Below are 23,778 nucleotides of genomic sequence, written 5' to 3' on the forward strand. Positions count from 1 at the left end.
CACATAGAAATCAGACGCTGTAGTACATTAAATCCTGCCACACCTTTGCCATTAAGTGGAACAGACCCATTGGCACATGATTGTATTGAAGTCATTACTATTACGACGAAACCCAGACAAGACATGACAGACATTCCATTACCAGATCCAGACCTGACACTTTATGTGGATGGTTCATGCATGAGAACAAGTACAGGAGAGTTAGTGGCCACTTACGCAGTCACGACAGACACCGAAATTATTGAAACGAATTGTATTGACACATTGTCAGCTCAAGCAGCAGAGCTCATCGCTCTGACACAAGCCTGTATTCAAGCCAAAAATAAGAGAGTTAACATATACACAGATTCACGTTATGCATTCGGAGTTGTACACGACTTCGGAGTCCTCTGGCGAGAGAGAGGTTATTTAACGTCTCATGGTGCCAACATTCAACACGGTCCCCTCATTCAAGCTCTGTTAGATGCAATACATCTGCCTACTGCGATATCTATCATGAAGTGCAAGGCCCATACAAAAGTCACCGATATCATTTCCCAGGGTAACGACCTAGCAGACCGAACAGCTAAGCAAACAGCACAGAATCGGACTCATGCAACTGACTTGACAAAGACAATATTTCCAACATCGACACACTGCATGACAGTTAGGGATCCCGCCCTTGATGTAATTGACATACAGACACATGCTACACCAGAGGAAATCAAGAAATGGACTGAACTAGGAGGGATCCAAACAGATCAGGGATGGATGACGAAGGGAAAATCTACATGGTTTCTCCCCAACTCCATGGTTCAAGTTATCATTAACACAATACATAGTCCAGCGCATCTAGGAGAGAAAGCTATGTTAGACAGTATTCAAAACATTTGGTTTAATAAACACTTACGAGCTGCAGCCAAACAGAAAGTGCGTACTTGCATGATTTGTTGTCAGTTCAACCCAGGTAAAGGCGTTCCTGTAGAGCAAGGTGGATTTCAACCTCCCGATCACCCTTTTGAAGTCCTCCAGATGGATTATATCCAGATGGAACGTTGTCGAGGATTCAAATATGTCCTCGTAGTTGTATGCGCACTTTCCCGTTGGACAGAAGCATATCCAGTCTCAGATTACACTGCCCCGACCACTGCCAAGCAGCTGGTTCGTGAATTCTTCCCACGGTATGGTTTGCCCCGTATCGTGTACTCAGATAATGGTCAACCATTCTCATCCGAGCTAATGAAACACATTTCACTCCTGTTAGGCTATCAATGGAAATTCCACTGTGTCCGGCATCCCGAGGCAGCAGGTCTCGTGGAGCGTCATAATCAGACTCTGAAAATACGACTTTCTAAAATCTGCAGAGAGAAAGGCGTCGACTGGATAGTAGCTTTACCAGTTGCGCTCTTTTACATGAGAATGATAGCACATTCTCGAACAGGGCTATCCCCGTACGAGGTGGTCTTCGGTAGGCCACCAAATATGTGGGGGACGCCTATACCTCGTAAAATCACTGATGTTGATTGTAATATGCTGACAGATTACCTTGCTTCCTTGATGTCTGCACTACAATCTTGCCGTTCACAGGTAGCTGCAGCCTTTCCCGACAACACCGAGGTGAAGCCCCATGAAGTGGTTCCCGGAGACTACGTATTTATAAGAAATTTCGACAGGAGGAGCCCGCTGGAGCCTCGCTGGCAAACGCCGAAATTAGTACTCCTGACCACGAGGACAGCAGTGAAGATTGAGGGTCGCAAGGGTTGGCTACATTCGAGCCATATCAAGAAATTTCATGGACTGCCTTCTGATTTGAACTCTCAGCCCTACCCTCCTCCACAGACTGACTCAAAACTCCCCCTGGTCGAGAAAACTGCTTCCCAGGAATATAAACTGAAACTAAGGTCTAGCAAGTCAGACAATTTGATTGTTTAAGTCCTCTCCTAGGTGAATCGGTTAAATTAGTCTCTGACATGTATCCTCTAGACCGAAACAGAGAGAAAGATAGACAGAAACAGCTCAAGAAACGTGCATATTGTAAATTACTTCGTAGTCACTGTATAGTGACATTATTGATTATGTTTTTTCTAAATCTGTTGTTTATTGCTGCAAGTATACTGTTGCACATATACTACCCTATTTTCAAGCGTGCACATTCTGCTTCCGATGTTACTGCCGAACACTCTTTTAGCGAATTACCTCCACATGAGTTGCCCTACAGACTTGCGCTGCGCAACAACACATTCATTAGTATGTTACATCACTCCCATCAGACCAACAACGCTACAAATTGTTGGATATGTGGCCGACTCCCTCCCTACCAGAAATACAAGGGAGTTCTGCCCCTCTTTCCATATCCATTCACACACAATGGTTCCTGTGGTGCATGGTTTAGTTTGATTAATTCTTTAGATTCAAATACCGTAGTTTACCAGAGCAACTGGGTATGGGGAAACCTGAACTTAGTTTTGCTTAAAGCCTGCTACCCTAACAAGGAGGGACTTCCCAAAAGGACAGGAACTGATCTAGAAAATGAAGTATATGGATTAGGTAATTTTACACTTAACCTCATGATTCTGAATGTTGAATCCGAAGCCGCACCAGTCTTGCCTGCTATGTCCGTATTACCAGTCAAAGGTGAATTATGTGTAAGAAAGAATGGTACAGTACACTTGGGTCATAGTAAATGTACTACTGTGATCGAATTCAGTGATCAAGGCAAGTCTACATTTAGAGCTTCCCGTCATTCCTACTTCATTTGTGGTCATACCGCATATATACGTTTACCTCTAGATTGGGATGGTACCTGTTACATTGCATTCCTTCTGCCACCTGTTTTCCTAGCCTCTCCTGATTATCATAGAAACACCCATCTAGTACACAATAGACCCCAGAGAGATCTCCCGATTGTCGACTACACTGAAACGGCATGGGAACAATATACAGACTTCAATAAAGGTCTCTTCCCCTACATAGGTGTTGTCTCTAATAGTAAACTGATACGCAGATTAACCAGAACCCTTGAAGCAGTAGTGAATGAAACTACCTCTGCCCTAGGCAACTTAACAGAGGAGCAGTCTGCGATGCGGATTGTTGTTCTCCAAAATCGTCTTGTCCTTGACGTCATCCTGGCCGATAGGGGCGGAGCCTGTAGAGTCATCGGATCGAGTTGCTGTGTTTTCATTCCAGAAAACGCGCCATCAGTATATAAAGCCATAACTCGTCTTCATAAGATTGCAAGTCAGATACACCAGAATCCAGGCACCTGGACGTGGTCCGGTTGGTTCTGGAGTGTGTTGTCAGCCTGGGGATGGAAGGTCCTATCCTTCCTAGGTATTGCCCTTCTCATAGTATTCAGTTGCTGCCTGTGTCTACAATGTGGACCAGCGATTTGCGGCCTGTGTGCCACATCATGTATTCCACACTCAAGTTCTCATTCAAAATCCCGGAAGAAGAAAGAAGAACAAATGATGTTACATGAACAGATTGATGGATTCCTGAGGATCGATATCTCATGAAGGGTCCGTAGGGGACAAGGAGGGAATGAGGAAATATGAATTTTTATGATCAATTGTGTCCCCTATCTTAGACCCCAACGGCTCCATGTACATGCTACAAGTACATGTATGTTCCCTCCACTTCCAGCTATGAAGACGCAAATACATATGCGTCCAACGTTAACATGTCCTCTTTCAGATCCACCATGAATGGGTCGAATATTCCGTTCCTAAGTATGCCTTGCCACCGTCTTTATTTAGAGTACCTTTCACGTTTTTCAGCTCTGGCAAGTTAGGCCCTGAATTCTGCCATCGAGCTTTTCCTGCTTTCTGCCTCTGAATGCTCCAGCCTGGACCTGCATCTCTATCCATGACCTTTGTCTTACTTCCTGCGCGGCTAACGGTGCCTGGCCCGGCCTGTTGCCTGCCAAGACTGTATTCAGCCTTCAAGTTATCTGCTCCGCTCCTCGAAAAATACATTCCTGTCTAGTAGTTTAGGTAAACATCCTTCCAGCTACAGAGCAAAGGGCCCGGCCTTACTGTCTCCGTGCAAGTAATTCATAGCACCTGTTACCATGGTAGGCCCATGCCCCCTCGCATCTCATGTAGACACGTAGACACTTATACACGCACTAGAAGTCAGTATAGGATAGCCTCTGCCCGAGAGACCTTTCCTTCCAGATAATACAGTTCCTTAAACACAAGATATTAGATACGATTTGGGATTAGGTTGTTCTGACATCCCAGACTTCTGTCTCCTCATGTAGGGCTAAATGTCAAGTCTCCTTCACCTTCCAGTTACACGTCAATCACACGTCATGCTGCTGCACGCGCATCTCTGCCATGTATTTCTGCTGACTTTGCAGGATTCTCTTATGGATCCACCCACCTGTGACATCCTCATAATGACGTTTCTAAGTACACGCCCATTGTAACGCCTTTTTCATTACGTATGTGTACTCTTATCTCTCCTCTCAACTGTTACGCCTTCTGCACCTGCCTTACTGAAATGCATTGACTATATATATGACAACCTGTCAATAAAGTATTGCGTTATCCCTTCCCGAACCTTCGTGGTGACGGAATCCGATTGCCTGGTTCGAACCAATTCCTTTGTAAGGAATAAATCCCCTTTTAAAACCTCAAATACCACGGATTCTGCCTCTTATTTTTACTGAGTTATTCTTATTGAACTTTACCGCATAAATTAAGTCTAGGTAATTTAAATTTACCACACTCTGGCAGAGAGTCCCCTGCATCGCAGAGGCCTGCACCTGAGGCTCCCCCCCCAAGAAGAAGAGGGGTCGTTCGAAGAAGGACACGTGAGAGGCAGATGTCCCAGCACATCCCCCAGGGCCTCTAAACCTGTTCCGGACAATGTTCTTTGTGTGCAACCCGTTCACCTTGTTCAATCGCACACAACTCGCCCACATGACATGGAGGGTTCATGTTGGGCCAATGTAGCAGATGACTGTGGACATTACTCTGGACATTTCATCTACCAGCACTTCCAACTCTAATTTGAACTTTGGATTCCAAACCAATGTACAGCACCCACCATCCTGTACACTTTCCTCACACATGTTCGAAAATAAACTCAACAGTACACCATACTTGCCTCTGTTGTGATTCCTAATTGTCATGTGTCATGGAGATGTCGATCTGCTACACAACACAGTGCATGCCAAATACTGCAACAATGTGACCAACGTTAGGTGAGTCATGGTGATGTGACACATGTGAGGGAGACACACCACAATGGCAACAAAACATATACTCACCATAGCCATGTTACTCATCACACACAATGATGGTGACCTGAAAGACATAGGTATGTACAACCACAACACCTATCCACAGTCAGTGGTAACAAGTCCACAGGTGAGGTAAGCAAATGTCACACAGATGTGGGAAGACAGATAACGCACCTAACAAAGCATAACACAGGTTCATTACACATCAGCAACATGTTTTTTCCACAATAGTTGCAAGGCAATTGTACGTTACGGTGGACACACAGTCACAGAGTGTCTGAGAATTGTAGTCCAGGGGTGTGTGGCACATTACTTGATGTCAATTGACTACTCCCACACTGGTGTCAGATTCTGTGTGTTGGGAGTCAGTGTTGAACAAACAACAGGCAAATTACCCTGTGAAGGACAGACACAAGACAAAGTCAAAAGCACAGCAAAACAGGAGAGAAATGCAATACACACGCACCAAACATGTCACAATAAACCTACACAGAAACAAGTTAGCAGTACTACCCTATTGTGGAGTACACACCACCTGAATGGACACATCACTGCACGCATTCAGTCAAGTGGCACACAGACACACTCAGACAGCAACAGAGCAGCCACAACACATTCCAGGCTAACTCCATACATTGACATAACAACCCTGGAAACTCACTTTCAGGTGAAGAAGTTGTTGATGAGCTGTGAGCGGACGTCACCCTCATCCTCATCATCACTGGCATCTTGGCCCAGGCCGGGATCCTCCACAGGTGCTGGAGGTTGGTCATCGTCATCCTGGATGAGAGGCACCTTCTTCCGCACTGCTATGTTGTGTAGCATGCAGCATTCATGGATTATTTTGCAGACCTTTGCAGGTTCATATGGGAGGGCCCCTTCAGTCTTGTCCAGGCAGCGAAAGCGGCTTTTCAGAAGGCCGAATGTCCCCTCAATCACCCTCCAGCTCCGACCATGTGCCTCATTTTAGCGCATCTCGGCTGGTGTCACAGGGTTCCTGAGGGGTGTCAGCAACCACGGCATGTTGCAGTATCCGGAGTCACCTACACACACAAAAATTTACAAGTAGCTGAGTTTTGTAGGAGTGTGGAATACAACATTGACAAACAGACACAATGATAAACAGTCAGTACACACCGACAAGCCAGGCATGCTGAGCTGGCATCTGTGACATCAGTGTTGAAATGCAACTACTCCTCATTATGTAGGCATCGCGCGCAGAGCCAGGGAAACATGTGTGATAGACATGTCTGCAAGACATAACACCAGAGCATTGATCGAGTGGAAATGTTTCCTGTTCCGTTATGCCTGCTCATGTGCCTGTGGTGGTATCAGGGCCACATGTGTCCCATCAATAGATCTGATGACGTTCGGCATCTTCCCCAGTGTATAAAAGGCATCCTTTATTTCAGGGAGTTCAGCTGGGCTCGGGAACTTGATGTACAGGTCTAGGAAATGCAACATCCCGTCCAAGACATCGCGTAGCACCCGACTAAACATAGTTTGGGACATACCACCAGCAGTAGCCACAGTGTACTGGAAGGTACCAGTATCAAAGAAGTGCAGGGCTGCCATCACCTTCACCTCTGGGGTCAGTGGTGTAGTGTATGTCCGGCCAGGTAGCAGATGTGGCGCCAACTGCTCCGCCAACTCCTCAATCAGTGGTCTGGTGAAGCGGTACCGTTGGATGCAGTCGCATTCCGGCATGGTTGCAAGGTCTCTGGGAACGGTCGATGGACTGCTGGTGCCCTGCAGAACAGAGATGAACAAAGGAAGATTGTCGGTTCATCCACCCATGTAGCCATGACCAGGCTCAATATCACATGATAGATCATGATATTACACACTGTTCTAAGGTGTGTGCTGTTGGGCATGGACACATATGTCACCTACATGACCATCACCTCACATCTCAATCCCACATGTCCACATGAGTCCCATGTAGTGCAGTGGCCAATCATCTGGCTGTGTCACCCGACCGATGTACTGCTGTGACGTTCCAAACACACACCACAGTGACAAGTAAGGCCTGATGTCTCCCAGGCATCACAGATCTTTACCATGCAGATACCCAGGTTCCCTGTATTGCCACATCGACAATGCCATGGACAAGGCATATCCAGTACACACCTCAAGGCAAGCGTGAGTCCCACAGGTAGTGGCCACTGTTGTCCCTGCAGGTCCTACATGTACGTCTCTTAGACACACACATACACCATCAAGGTAGATGCGTATACCACATGGATGTGGAGACTGTCTCCCATTGGACACATTTGATCATCCGCATCTGAGACACAATATGCACACAGACTGTGGGTGCACATCAGAATTGTGGCTACAGGTCTCACTGTGACGTACATGCCATCACCCCAAGGACTCAGGGTGTATGTGACATGCCCTAAACAGATCCAACATGAAATTGAGTCCGTGACTCATTCCCATTACTGTACATTTGCACATCACAGTGGTAATGTGCACGACACACAAAGGATTCTGCCCCCATGTGCACAGCCTGGGAGTGGCTGAACAAAAGTGCCCCCCAACAAACCAAATATGCCCCCCAACACACAGGGAATGAAGCCTTACATGCCATGGGACACTGTGTGGGCAATGCTGTAGTGTGGTAGGTGTGCACAAGTGTCCCTGGCAAGTAATTGCCTGTTGAATCCGTCGAATAGTCACACCAATGAGCTCCGACACGGGTGACCATGCGTACGCAGTGCATGGTTCATGACTGAGCCGTGCGTACGCCTTGCCATTGAATGCAATGATCTCCAATGTGGGTGACAATGCGTACGCATTGCACGGTTCATGACCGAGCCATGCGTACGCTTTGCCATTGACTGCAATGTGGTCCGACGCGGGTGACCATGCATACGCATTGCATGGTTCATGACCGAGCCGTGCGTACGCTTTGCCATTGAATGCAATGAGCTCCGACGCGGGTGACAATGCGTACGCATTGCATGGTTCATGACCGAGCCATGCGTACGCTTTGCCATTGAATGCAATGAGCTCCGACGCGGGTGACAATGCGTACGCATTGCACGGTTCATGACCGAGCCGTGCGTACGCTTTGCCATTGACTGCAATGAGGTCCGACTGCAATGAGGTCCAACGCGGATGACAATGCGTACGCATTGCACGGTTCATGACCAAGCCGTGCGTACGCTTTGCCATTGAATGCAATGAGGTCTGACGCGGGTGACTATCATGCATACGCTTCGGGCAGGCATGGTCCGAGACAGGCGTACCCATTGGCTCTGGACTCTCATGGAGACGGATGCGGATTCGAAACTTGTATGAGTTGTGGGCAGGAAATTCAGTTGGATGCCTACAACAATGTTGCAATTACTAGTGTTTCATGAAGGTGAAGATTTGAACGATGCGGAAGGCGTGTACGTGTCTTACTTTTCCATGGATTGACCAGATTCATAGAATGCAACCGTGTTGGACCTATCACTTGGGACACATGGCACAGATTCTGCCTCTGCAGCACAGATATAAGGCTGGCTGGCCCCCCGGGAAATCACTTGCCTGCACTACATGCTACTGAACCACATCCCAGCTACCACTGCTGCTGTCTCTGCATACTCTGGAGAGGGCCCCAGCCTTCACTGAAGAGGAGAACCAGGCCCTGCTGGACGGGCTCCTTCCACAGTACAGCAAGCGGTATGGGAAACCAGGGGAGCAGGTGAGTGTGCAGTCCACTGTCTTCCTAATTTTGCATGTTGTCTGACTAGCAGTACTAGCAGTGTGTACACCAGTGGCAAGCATTCTCACTGACTACTTTCATCACCCAAAATGTGTAGGTACATGTAATGAACAAGTGTCCTTCTGCTAAAGTGCATTAGTGAAAGTTTAAACTTCCCAGGCATTGTTAACATGTCAGCCATGCAGGTGATTTGTCCTTCCCCATGGTTGCACTACCTGTGTAACTCATTTCCCTTTGTGATGATGACATGTATCTCCAAATGTGTGCAGCACAAATATGGGGCATGTGTGTTACTGTACTTTTAACTTTGTCATCCTCACAGGTTGATGCCCACCAGAAGCAGGAGATATGGCTGACCATCACCCGGGCAGTTCATTCGGTGGGGGTCTACAAGCGCCGGATCCGCAAGTGCCAGAAGAGGTGGCAGGACCTTCGGGGCTGGACCCGGAGGATAGCTAGAGTCCAGCTGAAGCTGTCACCTCCACGCAGGAGGTGCGGACACCGGACCCTGACCCCCCCACATGCTTTGGATCCTGGCGGTGGTCTTCCTGGACCTGGATAGGCAGCTGAAGGCCAGACAGCAGCAGGAAGGGGGTAAGTCCATGCCTAATCTGTGTACTATGTCTAACATGCTAATTGCAGTCTTTTGGCCTGGTCACACTTCCACATTACGTAGGTCTTTTATTCCAATACTCAGGTCCCTCAATTGTGCGATGCACCCTACTCATCTGTTCCACAGGTGTGGCCCCTACAGTCTGTTGCTTGTGTCACCAGGGCACTGTGTCCCTACGGTCAGCTATGCTTCAGCTACCGGACAGCATCTGTTCCCGTGACACTGTTGTGTGTTTCATGGGTGGTTCAATTGTTTTCCCAATGCCTGAGATCTGACATGTGATCTGTGTGTGCCCTTGAGACGTGTTCCAATTGCTGGTCTGACTAGCCGCATGTGGCTGGGGTATTCCAAACAAACCCATGCAGCAGGGGACTCCAATTTTGGGGCCTTAGGAGTATGTATATCAAGTATGTCACACTTCCTTAGCCACCTGACTACTGTCCAGGGCCAAACACTGTTTCACGTAGACCTGGGCAATCATGCCTCCTCAAAGGAATTTAGAATCACTCTGTAATCCCACTCCTGTGTATCAAATTACAGGTTGTGCTTAGTGACATGTGCTTTCAGGTGTCTGCCTCTGTGTTATTATGGTGTGGCTTGTTGTTACGTACAGCTGGGGTGTCCATGATTTTGAGGGTCAGCAGGCCATCTGCGATGTGACTGTGAGAGACAAGACCTTTGTGACATATAGGTGTGTGATCATCTGATAGCGCACAATGGTGTATGCAACTGTGTCCTTCAGGCAGCTGGGTTAGATGCATGGCAGGCTGTGATGTGTTAATGTACAGGGAGTTGTGTTTGCAGAGACTCATATGTCTGACTTTCATGATGTGGGGTCTTCTGGGTCCTCGATATGTTGTTTGCAGGGGATGGGCAAGTTCACCTGTCATCTGCAGAGTTAGCTTTTCCCCTAAGCTATGATTGTGAGACAGTGCATACTGTTGTTGTCTGTAAGCCCTGCCCCTGTGACAGGAAACAGTGTTGACTGACTTTCAGGGCATGCCAGTGCCATGGCATTTAACTTGCTATGAGTGATCCTGCATTGTGTTCAAGTGTGCACCATGCACCCCATAGTGGCATTGCCCATCAGGACATGAGAACATCATAGTGTGTGTTGCTGGCATGCATCACAAGCATGTGAAATGAGTCTCTGCTCATCCCTTCATCTGGACACCTGTACTGAGTCAGTAGCAAGAGATGTGATGTGTGTATAGTGACATACTCCTACATGTTCACTTGCATGTCCAACTAATGTGTGGGTGGTGCATGTCGGGCCATTGGGATATTAGCATCCAACATGCAACAGACATATGACAATTGGCTTATTCTAAACAGTGTTGGCACTTTGAGCAGTGTTCAGCTGATTATGCCAGGGTTTGCCCTGTGATGTGATGTTCTCACCGTGGTGTGTGCAGTCAGTGCAGGTGACTGATGTTGTTCTCTTACTTCCTATTCCTATCCAGATACATCCACAGCCACAGGAGGGGACAGCTCCATGGACCAGAAGGAGCCACAGAGCCTGACAGGGACAGAAGGAGAGGAGTCGGGGGGACCAAGTGGCACGGAGGGCGAGTGGAGCCACACCGAGGAGTCGTCAGCACCATCCCCAACTGAGGGCCACAGCAGCTCTGAGGATGACTCCCTTGTGGAGGCGGGTGTCAGCAGCCACCAAACCCCAGCTAATGAGGCTGTCCCCGCCACTGCGCCCACCACCACCATCACCACCCTCCCATCGTCTCCCATCCCAGAGGTCCCTGGAAGCTCCCGTGTTCGGGAGCATGTCTCCTTTGTGCCAGGCACCACACTCCCTGCCCCTGTGTCCCCTGCTGCCCAGAGTGAGGAGTCTGTTGACTTACTTAGACAGATCCATGTAGGGCAGACGTCGATGAGGAAGGTCTTCTATGCACACACAAGTCTGTTGACGCAACTGGTGTCGTTCATGGAGGGCATTTCCTCGGGCATGTCTGCCCTACAGAGGACCAATCAGTTCATGGCCTCCTCCCTGACGGCAGCAGTGTCCCTCCTCCAACAGTCCCGCACCCCTCCTACCCATGCACCACCCACGATTCCTAGCAGACTGCCTGTCCCAAGCACACACACACATTCACATTCTCACAAAGCCACAGACACGGGCAGCACCCAAACACCCAAACCAAGGTCGAGACATGCACACAAGCAAGCGCAAGGGACTGATACAACACTCACAGGGGATGGTTTGCAGACACACACACAGTCATCCACAAATACTCCGCAGTCTTCTGAAACCTCTCCCTCCCATCCCCGTTAACTTGCCTCACCTGCAACCCCATCTCCACAGAAGCTCTTCCTCTGTGACCATGGCCTCTTCCCCACCGACCCAGCAGATCCAGATTACAAGGGGAAGAGGAAGTCCCCACACACAAAGGGGAGTGCCCCTTACACACGGACACCCTCCCCCAGGCGCAGTCAGACTGAGACCCCCACCCGCAAGTCCCCCTGGATCCGGAAGAGCAAGACCCCACCGCCGCCACACAGCTCCAAGGCAAAGTCTCCATCCTCCATCCCCCAGGCCACCACTCCAGAGGTTCCCCCACCGCTCCCTGCCCCGGGTTCCCCCACCCAGAGATAAACCATCCCCAAAATTCTGAGGCCCTCCCCCTACCACTTGCTCCTCCACAGCTGGTCAGACGGTTAGTGCCACTGATGTGGGGACCGTGTCCACCCCCTCTGTCCTGCCGACCTCACCTGCACCCCATTCCGCTTACATGGATTTAGGCACTGCAATGGAGTGCACGACCACCCCATCTGAATTGGGCACTGCAGTGGGGACCCAATCCACTCCATCTGACCTGCCCACTAAAGTTGTGCCGGCACCCACCCCATCTGACTTGTGCCCCACAGTTGAGACTGCACCCACCACTTCAGTCAGCTCCACTGCAGTTGCAAGTGTCTCTCCTGCATCCACCACCTCTTCACTGCCTCCTTCTGCTGCGCCCTGATCCTGTCCCTGCGGTGCTTGGCCTGCCCCCATGTATGCCCCTCTGAGGGGATGTACCCTGTCCTGAGCAGTGCAGGCAAGCAACGTGTGACAGTTGTCACTCTAGTTCACTCCTTGGCATTTGATAATGGACTGGCCTTTGGCCTTTTGTTTGAATGGAGGTTTAACTTTTAATATGCTGAATAAAGCTTTTTTCTTTATCCCTGTGAATTTGATTTAGCTGTACATTAGGTTGATGATGTTTAACATGCCCTTGCACCTGTAATCCTTGGTTACCAATGTTGAATACTGAGGTGTTGATGTGAGGTACTTCATGTGGTCCATGAGATATGTATCCTATTGTGGTCGGTACCCATGTCATCCTTTGCAGCTACCTGGGTGTGTCATGATAAACTATTTGTGGAAATCTCTGTGAACATTTCATTTGCATGGTCACATCTGTGGCTTGCAAACATGCACGTATGATGTGCTTCCCATTGTCAAATTTGTCTATTTCCCTGACTTTGTGCGCATCACCACTGGACCTCCAGGTGTGGGCATCATTGGTATAGGAGCAACTGGGTCCTCTGTTCAACTTGCTGTACATATATTTTAAGTATGTGCAAATGACTTAGGGGAGACTCCCGTACCCAGGCTGGTGTGACCAGAGCCTTCATTGTGTGGTAACTAATGGCTGACTGACCAAGTGTTCTGCTGACATGACTGAGATGTGCTGTGACTACGTTAGGCACAACTGGGCTTCCACAGGAGTTGGGTCCCCTCAAGTAAGTGTGTTGTCCCGTGACATAGCCTGGCCCATGGTGTGTGTTGTATGAGCATGTGTGTGTGTGTCCACATCCCTTTTCATACACAGGCAGTGTTCCCTTGATATGTTCCTGTTGTTGATGCTTGCTGAGTGGTACTGTGTTCATCCCACAACTTTGCCATGGGCTACCAGATGTGTGGGTGCATGATGCACTACTGTTAATTGGTGTTTCATCATTGGGATTTGTCAGTTCTGAGAGGTGATGATGTTGTCAGAAGCAGACGGGACACAGTCAGGGGTCCCCAAGGCACTTGTTTGTTTGCAATGTCATGTAGTTGTCCCTAGGTGGTACCTTCAGTGATTGAGACATGTGTATGTGTGTATGACTGCTCCCACTTGTCGGTTTCAGGGTTGCAATGTTTGCAGGTGTCAGCATGTGTACCTTGTGGTTCTCCTTGGGTTCTGCATTGCCCTGGGACTGTGGCAGGTATTCTGAAGGTTAAGTGAGCTTTGACGTCATGGGCATGTACCGCATACTGTGCAGTATGCCTGTCATTCACCAGGGTTGTAAACTGTCCTTGTGTGATGAGTCTGTGCACCTTAGTTCCTCCCAACATTCCTGTGTTTGTCATGGGTGCATGTGCAATGTCACCTGTCCATGTGTGCTTCACAGATGCACATTGTTGCAGTTCAGGGTGTGTGGTGTTGAGGGTGGACTGATGTAAATGTTTGCATGGATGGTCCCCTAGCTCTGGTCTATCCATGGATGACGGGCCATGCTGAGTGATTTGTGTTTGTGTATGTGTGATGTACGTTTGTGGCACAGGACACATGTCTGGGTTTCCCAGTTCGTACGACATCTACCTTTGTCATCACAGTGGAGGTGTCATGCATGCTTGTGTCACCCCAATGTCTGGTCCCTGGGGGTAGTGCTGTTGTGTGTGAGTCTCTTGCTGTGTTAGTTGGTGTTAATTCCAGCTTGTGTCACATGTGTCTGTTGTGCTCCCTCTCATCTCACAATGCCTGATTGCCCACTAAGGGTGTCCCAATGATGGTTTACTTTTGGATGGCACTGTGTCCACATGCGTGTCACTGTGGTTCAGTCCCCCTCATGCGTTATGTAGTTGCCTGGGGATACTGAGAAACACACACAACCACACATGTTGTGTCAGATGTGCAGTGTGAGGTTGCCTGTTTGTGTTTGTGCATCTGCATCAGTACAATGATATTGCTGTTGTGGGCCATTGTCTGGATGCTGTTTCTGTGATTGGCCCTGCTGTCCCTGTGAGTCATATCACATCATTGTGCACATTCATCCTGGTTGTTAGGTGCCATTGCTGGCATGGAATGGGAGTTTGTGACCTGACACCTACAGTCTCCACAGGTTTTTTTGATTAGTGTGTCTATTTTTTAGATGTGTGCATGCTTTGTGATGGTCACTTCTGCTTTTGTGTCATTGTACACCGTATGCATTGTCAGCCCCCATGGGTGGTGCTTGTCAGCACATGGTCGAGAGTATGTTAGGTTTTCACAGAACTGTTAGCCTCACCACATCTCTGTGGGTATGGGACACAACCACTACTTTGCCCCAGGAGTGTTTGATGTGTTGGGACCGGGAATCATACATGCTGTTTGGCAATTGCAGGTTTGACCATAATGACATTTACCTTTTGGTCACTGTGATGAGGGGGGGTTTAGACCCCATCACCACAATGCTCGACATTTGCTGCAGTTTGGAAGCCCACCCTTAACTTTTGTTCTACACAGTGAGGGGGTGTTCTCTTTACATTGACACAGTGCTATAGTGATGCTTGCCTTGTGTAGGGCACACTCATTTGTTGGTCACACATGTGCTGTTAGTTACATTGTATGTTCGAAGTCATAATCACAGTTGTGTGCATTTGTCACAGACTACACACTGTTGTCATGATGTTATGGGGATGTATTTTGCTGACAGTATGATGGATGTGTGGCGCATCACCCATCCTATGAGTTGGGGTGGCAGGGGTGATGGGCAACATATGCCCTATGAGTGGGGGTGGCAGGTGTACTGGGCAACATATGCCCTATGAGTGGGGGTGCCAGGGGTGATGGGCAACATATGCCCTATGAGTGGTAGTGGCGGGGGTACTGGGCAACAGGTCCCCTATGGGTGGGGGTGGCAGGGGTGATGGGCAACAGGTCCCCTATGAGTGGGGGTGGCAGGGTTGATGGGCAACATAAGCCCTATGAGTGGGGGCGCCAGGGGTGCTGGGCAACATATGCCCTATGAGTGGGGGTGCCAGGGGTGATGGGCAACATATGCCCTATGAGTGGAAGTGGCGGGGGTACTGGGCAACAGGTCCCCTATGGGTGGGGGTGGCAGGGGTGATGGGCAACCTAAGCCCTATGAGTGGGGGTGCAAGGGGTCCTGGGCAACATATGTCCTATGAGTGGGGGTGGCAGGGGAGCTGGGCAACAGGTCCCCTATGGGTGGGGGTGGCAGGGGTGATGGGCAACATAAACCCTATGAGTGGGGGTGGCAGGGGTGATGGGCAACATAAGCCCTATGAGTGGGGGTGCAAGGGGTGCTGGGCAACAGGTCCCCTAGGGGTGGGGGTGGCAGGGGTGATGGGCAACATAAGCCCTATGAGTGGGGGTGCCAGGGCTGCTGGCCAACAGGTCCCCTATGGGTGGGGGTGGCAGGGGTGATGGGCAACATAAGCCCTTTGAGTGGGGGTGGCAGGGGTGATGGGCAACAGGTCCCCTATGGGTGGGGGTGGCAGGGGTGATGGTCAACATAAGCCCTATGAGTAGGGGTGCCAGGGGTGATGGGCAACATAAGCCCTATAAGTGTGGGTGCAAGGGGTCCTGGGCAACATATGTCCTATGAGTGGGGGTGGCAGGGTTGCTGGGCTACAGGTCCCCTATGGGTGGGGGTGGCAGGGGTGATGGGCAACATAAGCCCTATGAGTGGGGGTGGCAGGGGTGATGGGCAACAAAAGCCCTATGAGTGGGGGTGACAGGGGTCGTGGGCAGCAGGTCCCCTAGGGGTGGGGGTGGCAGAGGTGATGGGCAACATAAGCCCTATGAGTGGGGGTGCCAAGGGTGCTGGGCAACAGGCCCCCTATGGGTGGGGGTGGCAGGGGTGATGGGCAACAGGTCCCCTATGAGTGGGGGTGGCAAGGGTGATGGGCAACATAAGCCCTATAAATGGGGGTGGCAGGGGTGATGGGCAACAGGTCCCCTATGGGTGGGGGTGGCAGGGGTGATGGGCAACATAAGCCCTATGAGTGGGGGTAGCAGGCGTGATGGGCCACATAAGCCCTATGAGTGGGGGTGCCAGGGGTGATGTGCAACATAAGCCATATGGGTGGGGGTGGCAGGGGTGATGGGCAACAGGTCCCCTATGGGTGGGGGTGGCAGGGGTGATGGGCAACATAAGCCCTATGGGTGGGGGTGGTAGTGGTGCTGGCCATGCAACCCCTATGGTGGCATGTTGTTAGTGGCCAGGATGTAGATCCCCTGTGTTTGTGTACCATTTTGCGGGTATGTGTCGTTTGTGTGGTAGGTGTCTGACTTACCATCTGCTCCGTCGGCGTCGGTTCCTGATCCGGTCATAGATGTAAAGTACTGGTATGACCTGCGCGATGGGTTTCATGATGTGTTTGTGTTGTACACGCTGCTTGTTGCTCCGTCTCGTACCCGCTGCAAGCTGGTCCGTCTCGTAGCCGTGGATTGAGTTGTGGCACGAATCATAGCTGATTTGCTTGTTTTCCGGATCCTGTGACATGCCATACGTGGCGACCCGTCCGGCGCGTAGGAAGTACGCATCGTACTTGTCAGGGCGGAAACTGCAATGGATACTGTTCAGAGTTATGATTCGGATGGAGAATGGAGCTTGAATCACAGTCTACGTGTCAGTCGTGTTTTTGTCAGTTATGCGCATCGTACTTCATCTACAAGACAGACCGGCTACGGGAATGTGTCGGTCGCATGGTAAGGCTATGAACAGCTCTCGGAGAGCTGTCCGACCCGGATCCGAATCGACCCCTGTGTTTTCAACATGGCACTGGCCCTACACCTGGTTGGACAGACCCCAGGGCCAGTAAGAGACAGTTACCACCAGTACAAGTCAGCAAACAATGCAGGTGCACAAGGCACACAGGATGACTTTGCAACAACTGGAAGGAATAAGTGAGTAAGTAATAAATTTATTGTTTATGAATAATTAAAACCATTACAAAAATACACTCTGATAAAACTGATTTGGTTATTTAGCCTTTTCAGTCATTGCTCTTTTAAAATCCTATATGTATTATAAAAAAGCAGGAATATTCGAGTAGAGCAGAGTTCCCAGTGTGGCAATTTTTCTCTAAGCCTCCGGAGTCTGTGCGCAGATTACAGTTTGGAATGGTTTAAGTTTTTTTTGTTTTTGCTGTCACACAGGATGCCACTGGGCCTTGCTTGGATGCCACTAGTTTCAGGAACTTGACTAACTTTCCATTTAGCTGCAGGTCACTTGGGTTAAAGCAGGCAAGCACTGCTTGTCTCCTGGTCCGTATACCTCGTTCATTAAAGTGGCTTTGTAGGAGATCTGGCCTTTCCTCTTTTAGATTAATGCAGGAGCATATTAGGGTGCCGATTCCGATCCTGGAAAAACCGGGTACGAACCGTCGGTCGGAGCGTTTTCTTCGTCCGACTCGTACCCGGGAAAAAAACCCTACAAACTTGCAAGTATGATTCGTACGGAAACACCATTTCCGTACGAGTCGCAAAAAACACCGACCGACAGAAAAATACATACGAATGTGATCCGGAACACCGCGGACGTGACGTCCGGACGGAGTTAGGCATGTTTTTACGTACCAGCAAGTACGATTCGTACCGTCAGCAGTCCGGACGGCAATATTTCTACAGCACCCAAAAAGTGCCGGAAAAGCTCAGTACAACGCGATGCGAGCGGAATAGGGGGCCCGGTACGCGCCGTCCCCCCCAGCCCCCCGTATGTACGCGCCGTCCCCCTAAGCCCCCCGTGTGTATGCGCCGTCCCCCCCAGCCCCGCGGATGTACGCGCCGTCCCCCCCAGCCCCCCGTATGTACGTGCCGTCCCTCCAGCCCCCGTATGTACGCGCCGTACCCCCCCAGCCCCGTGGATGGACGTGCCGTACCCCCTGCCCCCCCTCAGATGGACGCGCCGTACCCCCACCCGTGTATGTATGGAGCATACCCCCACCCCAACCGTGTATGTACGGAGCGTACCCCACCCCACCCGTGTATGTTCGGAGCGTACCCCCACCCGTGTATGTACGGGGCGTAACCCCACCCGTGTATGTACGGGGCGTACCCCCACCCGTGTATTTATGGAGCGTACCCCCACCCATGTATGTACGGAGCGTACCCCCACCCGTGTATGTACGGAGCGTACCCCCACCCGTGTATGTATGGAGCATACCCCCACCCGTGTATGTATGGAGGGTACCCCCACCCATGTATGTACGGAGCGCTGGGGGTCCGCACAGTACATACACGGGTGGGGGTACGCTCCGTACGTACACGGGTGGCGTGGGGGTACGCTCCGTACATACACGGGTGGGGGTACGCTCCGTACATACACGGGTCGGGTTACACTCCATACATACACGGGTGGGGGGTAGGCTCTGTACATACACGGGTGGGGGAACGGCGCGTCCATCTGCGGGGCTGGGGGCGTGTTTGGCACGTACATACGGGGGGCTGGGGGGTGTTCGGCGCGTACATACGGGGGGCTGGGGTGGGGGTACGGCACGTACATACAGGGGGCTGTTCGGCGCGTATGTGGGCACATGTCTCCATGGTTGCTATTGAAGTTCGCTCCGTACGGTGTTTTTTCCATACGGTTGTACAATCGGACGCACGGGACGGATCGTACTTGCGCGCTCGGACTTCAGTTTTCCGATTCGTACGTAAAATCGTCTGGGGACGTGTCGAACACGTTTCCCGACCCGAGGACGTGTCGGGGAATTTTCCCAATGCGATTCGTATGTATTTTTTCCCGTACGAATCGTACTTGCCAGTTTGTACGGTATTTGTACGATTCGTATGGAAAAAAATCCGGATCCGATTCGTACGGGGAAAAATTTTCCAGGATCAGATTCGGCACCTAAATGTTCGATATTTTCATTTCCAACTCCACATAGCCTGCATAATTTCCAGTGATTCTCTCTCAGCCACAGTGGAAGATGTGGAATAGCTGGAAGGATTCCTAACTTGTACTTTAAAAATGATTATTTTGACTTCCTGGACTACCCCAAATCGAAGTATGCCTGTGGCCCAAATAGTTTGTAGCTGCTCAGAGTCATCCATGCATGGCTCCTATGTGATAAGGTGGACTTATCTTCTATGAAGGAAAGCCTCTTGATAACCTTATTTACAATAACCTTAAAATACGAGTGCGTTGTTGGAACTTACCATAAGTCGGCAAACCCTGTAATGGTCAGTGATTCCTCTAAGTAGGCTTTGGCCCGTGAGATGGATGTATTACACAATTCCTGCCAGAGCCGGTGGTCCAGTGTGTTCCTTGGTGAATTCTTGATTTTATGCCAGCACTTGATGTACGAGCCTCGCCTTGCGAGGAATTGCTCCGTTAGTCCAAACTCAAGTCGGATCTGTGCAGGAGAGGTATATGTCAGGAGGTTCAGCATAACTCTGTATGCCTTTGCCAAGGTGGTATCCAGCTGTAAGGCGTCCCTGCCTCTCAGCACTTCACTGCCATAGGTGATTGACGGTGGAATTTTTGCTTGCGCAACACTTAGCAGTGGTGAAAAAATTGGTCCAGTCAGTTTTGTTTTAAGTTGTCTTAGCGTTGTCACAATCATCATCCCTTTCCTTTTTATGGCCTCAAGCTGTTTCACAAATTGGCCACCCTTGTCAATTTTGACACCTAAGTATTTATATTCAGTGGTATTCACAACCTGAGTTTTGCCCAGGGACCAAGCATAAGACCGTTTTTTCCCATTGATTGTCAGGGTTTTGGTTTAAACTTCCAGGCAATTTGCAGCTGCATATTCAAGCAATGCATTAAGTAGCCATTGCAGTCCAACTTGAGTATGGCTTGCTAAAACAATGTCATCCGCATATGACATACTGGAGTTGGCTTCTCCCCTTAATCGAGGGGCATGCGCATTGCAGGCAATTAGGGCTGATGTCATATCTGCTGTATACAGGTTATAAAGAGTTGTTGCAAGCACAAAACCCTGTTTGAGACCTTTAGTTTTTAATATGCACCTCGAAAGATGAGAGCCGTTGCCTAGCTTAACCTGTAACCATGTGTTGGAGTGTAACTGTATCAGAAGATTCAAAAGAGATGGAGGAATCCCCCAGAGAGCCAATTTCCTCCACAGGTTAGCTCGGTTATTGTTGTTAACGCCGCCTTAAAATCCACAAAGCAGAAATGCAGAGTTTTTTTGATTAATTTCGCCTTGTCAATAAGTATTGACATTGCTAATAGGTTTGTTGTTGTACAGGTCTCTCTGGAAAAGCCTGTCTGACAAGGGGGAATTATATTGTGCTCTGATGCGCATTCTTGCAGCTCTGTTAGTAGAATTCCCGCAAAATATTTTGCCTCAATATCTAACAGTGCGATCAGGTGATAGTTCTTTGGTTGGGTTTTCTCTCCAGCTTTGTAAATTGGTGAAATAATGGAGCCCTTCCATGATGCGGGCAGGCACCCAGACTGTCTAACAGAGTTGAAGAGAGGAGTCAGAATTACTGACCAGTATTTTGGCTCTTGTTTAAAAAGAGCCCGTGGAATCCTGTTTGGACCGGGTGCTCCTTCTCTCCTCCCTGACCTTGGCAGCATCGATTTGTTTGCCTCGACCACATCAGTCATCACAGTTTTGGTTAAAGGAGCTGACTGGTTGTCCTTGAGAGTGGGTAGTCCAGATACCTGTTGGTGAAAGTGAAATTCTAAATAAAATGTCCATGTGTTTTCTGTGATATGTGAGATCAAACCGCCATGTGCTGGTTTTAAAATCATTTATCGTTAACCAGAATCGGGCACTTTTATTTCCTTTAGAATCGTAATAAAGTTTGACCCATAATACGTTTTCATTTTGTCTGTTCGTGTACCACTTACATTTCCTAAATTCGGCCTTGCTATTACGGAGCTGTTGGAGTAGACCCTTGTCCCCCAAGCGTATCCTCAATAATCTCAGTAGTTTATTCACAGATAGGTTTTTTGAGGTGTTTCAAGGTGGACCTCTGTGCACTTGTGGCCTTCCCTTCAGCCATGGGGTCGTTAAACGGAAGGTATCAGACTACAGATGAGTGGGTGTTCGCAAACAAGGATGTGAAGGTTTCCCATATACAGGTAGGATTTCCATTTGTTCAAGCTCGAATAGCTATTCTTTTGCTGCCAGGAGCACCTCCCCAGAGTTTTATATGGATGACTTGATTCTTTTAAATTGGTGGTGTGGCATGCGTATATACCTGCGGGATTTGGGATTGACTTGTCTGGCAGTGCTTGGATTAGGACTTCCTAAGGCCGATGATCACTGTCCCCTTTATCTCCTAGGGGGTAGCATGTAATGTGTTGGAAAAATGGAAGAGACACTAGGGTGCAGTAGAATGTGGTGGTCTTGTGTCCCATATGAATGTAAGCGGCCGGCGGAGAGTCATCGACAAATCTTGCATTTAGCACCCTTAGAACAATATGCTCGAGATCTTCTAGCAGCTCTAAATCACACTTGGAGGTTCTATTTTGATCGCTATGGGTTTGAGTTGGAATGTTCCAGTGAAAAGACTGGACCTTGGTATCTTCATTTTGAATAGTGCTGAGGAGGTGTTGATTGAAGTCGCCGGAGAGAATGAGGTTTGGTGTGGTATGTGAACTCATTTGTTGAAGCAAAAGTTTGATTAGACTTTTTGATCCCTGTTTTTTCTGTTTCAGATTAAAATATATGTTGAACAGCAGCACCTCCTCCTTTTTCCCTCTATGGTTGAGTTGAGCCTTTGTGGAGTTCGCAGCTGGGAGGGAAGAGGGCAGTTGCTGTGTGCTATGAATTTTTGTTATTTTAATGTATGTGGCTAGGCCGCCAGATAGACGGCCATATTTTCATTTCCTTTGAGTGGTAGTGTGAAAGCAAATATATCCCTCTAATTGCAAAGGCTCCTCTAGCCATGTGTCCTGTAGGATAAGGATATCAAAAGATTTTAGGTAAACAGGAAGCTCGGCATCTCCAGCCTTGTTGGTCAGCCCATTAATGTTCCATGAAGATAACCTCACAGGTGATTCATCGGGACTTCCTTGGTTCCTCATTAGGTAGCACTGTCATTGTCAATAACTGAATTTATTGATGATTCTAGTAATCTGAAGATGATCGAAGTCAACGGGATTGTTAAATGAGGTGCTCAATTGTGGGTTCGACGCCTGTTTGCTGTGAGGTGACCGTCCTAGGGCTCCTTCTCGTGATCTATCAAGCAAGGGGAGTAGATATCCTATGTTATGATACACAGAAGGTTGTATCCCCCAAGCTTTGAAGATTTCCTGTTCTTCCTGAACTTTGTTTGCGATGTAAGTGGATCTCCAGGTCGCTTTAGTGGATTCCCTGCCTTGTGCTTTATCCGACTTTATAAATTCTATTGAGAGAAGGTCCATTGAGCTAATGCTTTTTAGTGTTGGCATTGCACCTAGAACTTGGAGGATATTCCCTCTATTTAGTGTGTCAAAGGGACCTTTTGAGTCATAGTCAGACATAAAGAGTGTAATGGCGGAGTTCCTGGCTTGATTGGCTGGAGAGGCTTTGCAGAGTTTCACCTCAAGAGATTGTTTCCGACGCTGTTGGTGGGCTGCTGAGTTTGCCCACTGAGATAACCTGGAGTCAGCGAATCTATACACCTGGGGTCTGTGGATGCTTCTGAACCACGGTCCGGGTTTTTATTTGGGTTTCGCGTTGCGGAAGGGCCCGGGTGCCCAGTTGATGTAGTCGGCTCATAGCGGATTCCCTGCGCCTTGTTGTTGACTTTGTCTGTTGTGTCACTTTTTTCTTTTCCTGCTCCTGGAGCCTGGGTTGAGGCCTGAATGATCTTATACATCGGAGGATCAATTGGCATGGTTGATGTTTTGAAGTTGGCGTCCTGTGGGAGCGGCAGGAGTATGTTTGAGGTTGTCGCCAATGCATGGTTTGGACCATGCAAAGAAATTAACTCCTTTTCCTCAGTTGTTTGTGATGGTTGGCTAGTTGTGCTATCATCCATTTTCTGTCCAACTTGAATTTTCCTGTTGCCTTGGGAATACATTTGGCTGCTAGGTGGTGACAGGACTAACCCAAGAGATGATATTCGTGCGTGTGCCGCGTCCTTGTTTTCCTTAGGGTGGGTTTACGTTTGCTGGTTAGTTCTTCCGTCTGTTACAAGGGCGTGTGCTGAAGTAACATGCGCTAGTGCTAAATGCTGTGGTGTTTTTGTTGCGGAAAGAGAGTAAAATTTTGTGATGCTTGAGGAAGATGTTTTGTTACGACCTTGTCTACTAAGTTGGCAGCGT

Source organism: Triturus cristatus, chromosome 8, assembly GCF_964204655.1.
Source record: "Triturus cristatus chromosome 8, aTriCri1.1, whole genome shotgun sequence".
NCBI lineage: Eukaryota > Metazoa > Chordata > Amphibia > Caudata > Salamandridae > Triturus > Triturus cristatus.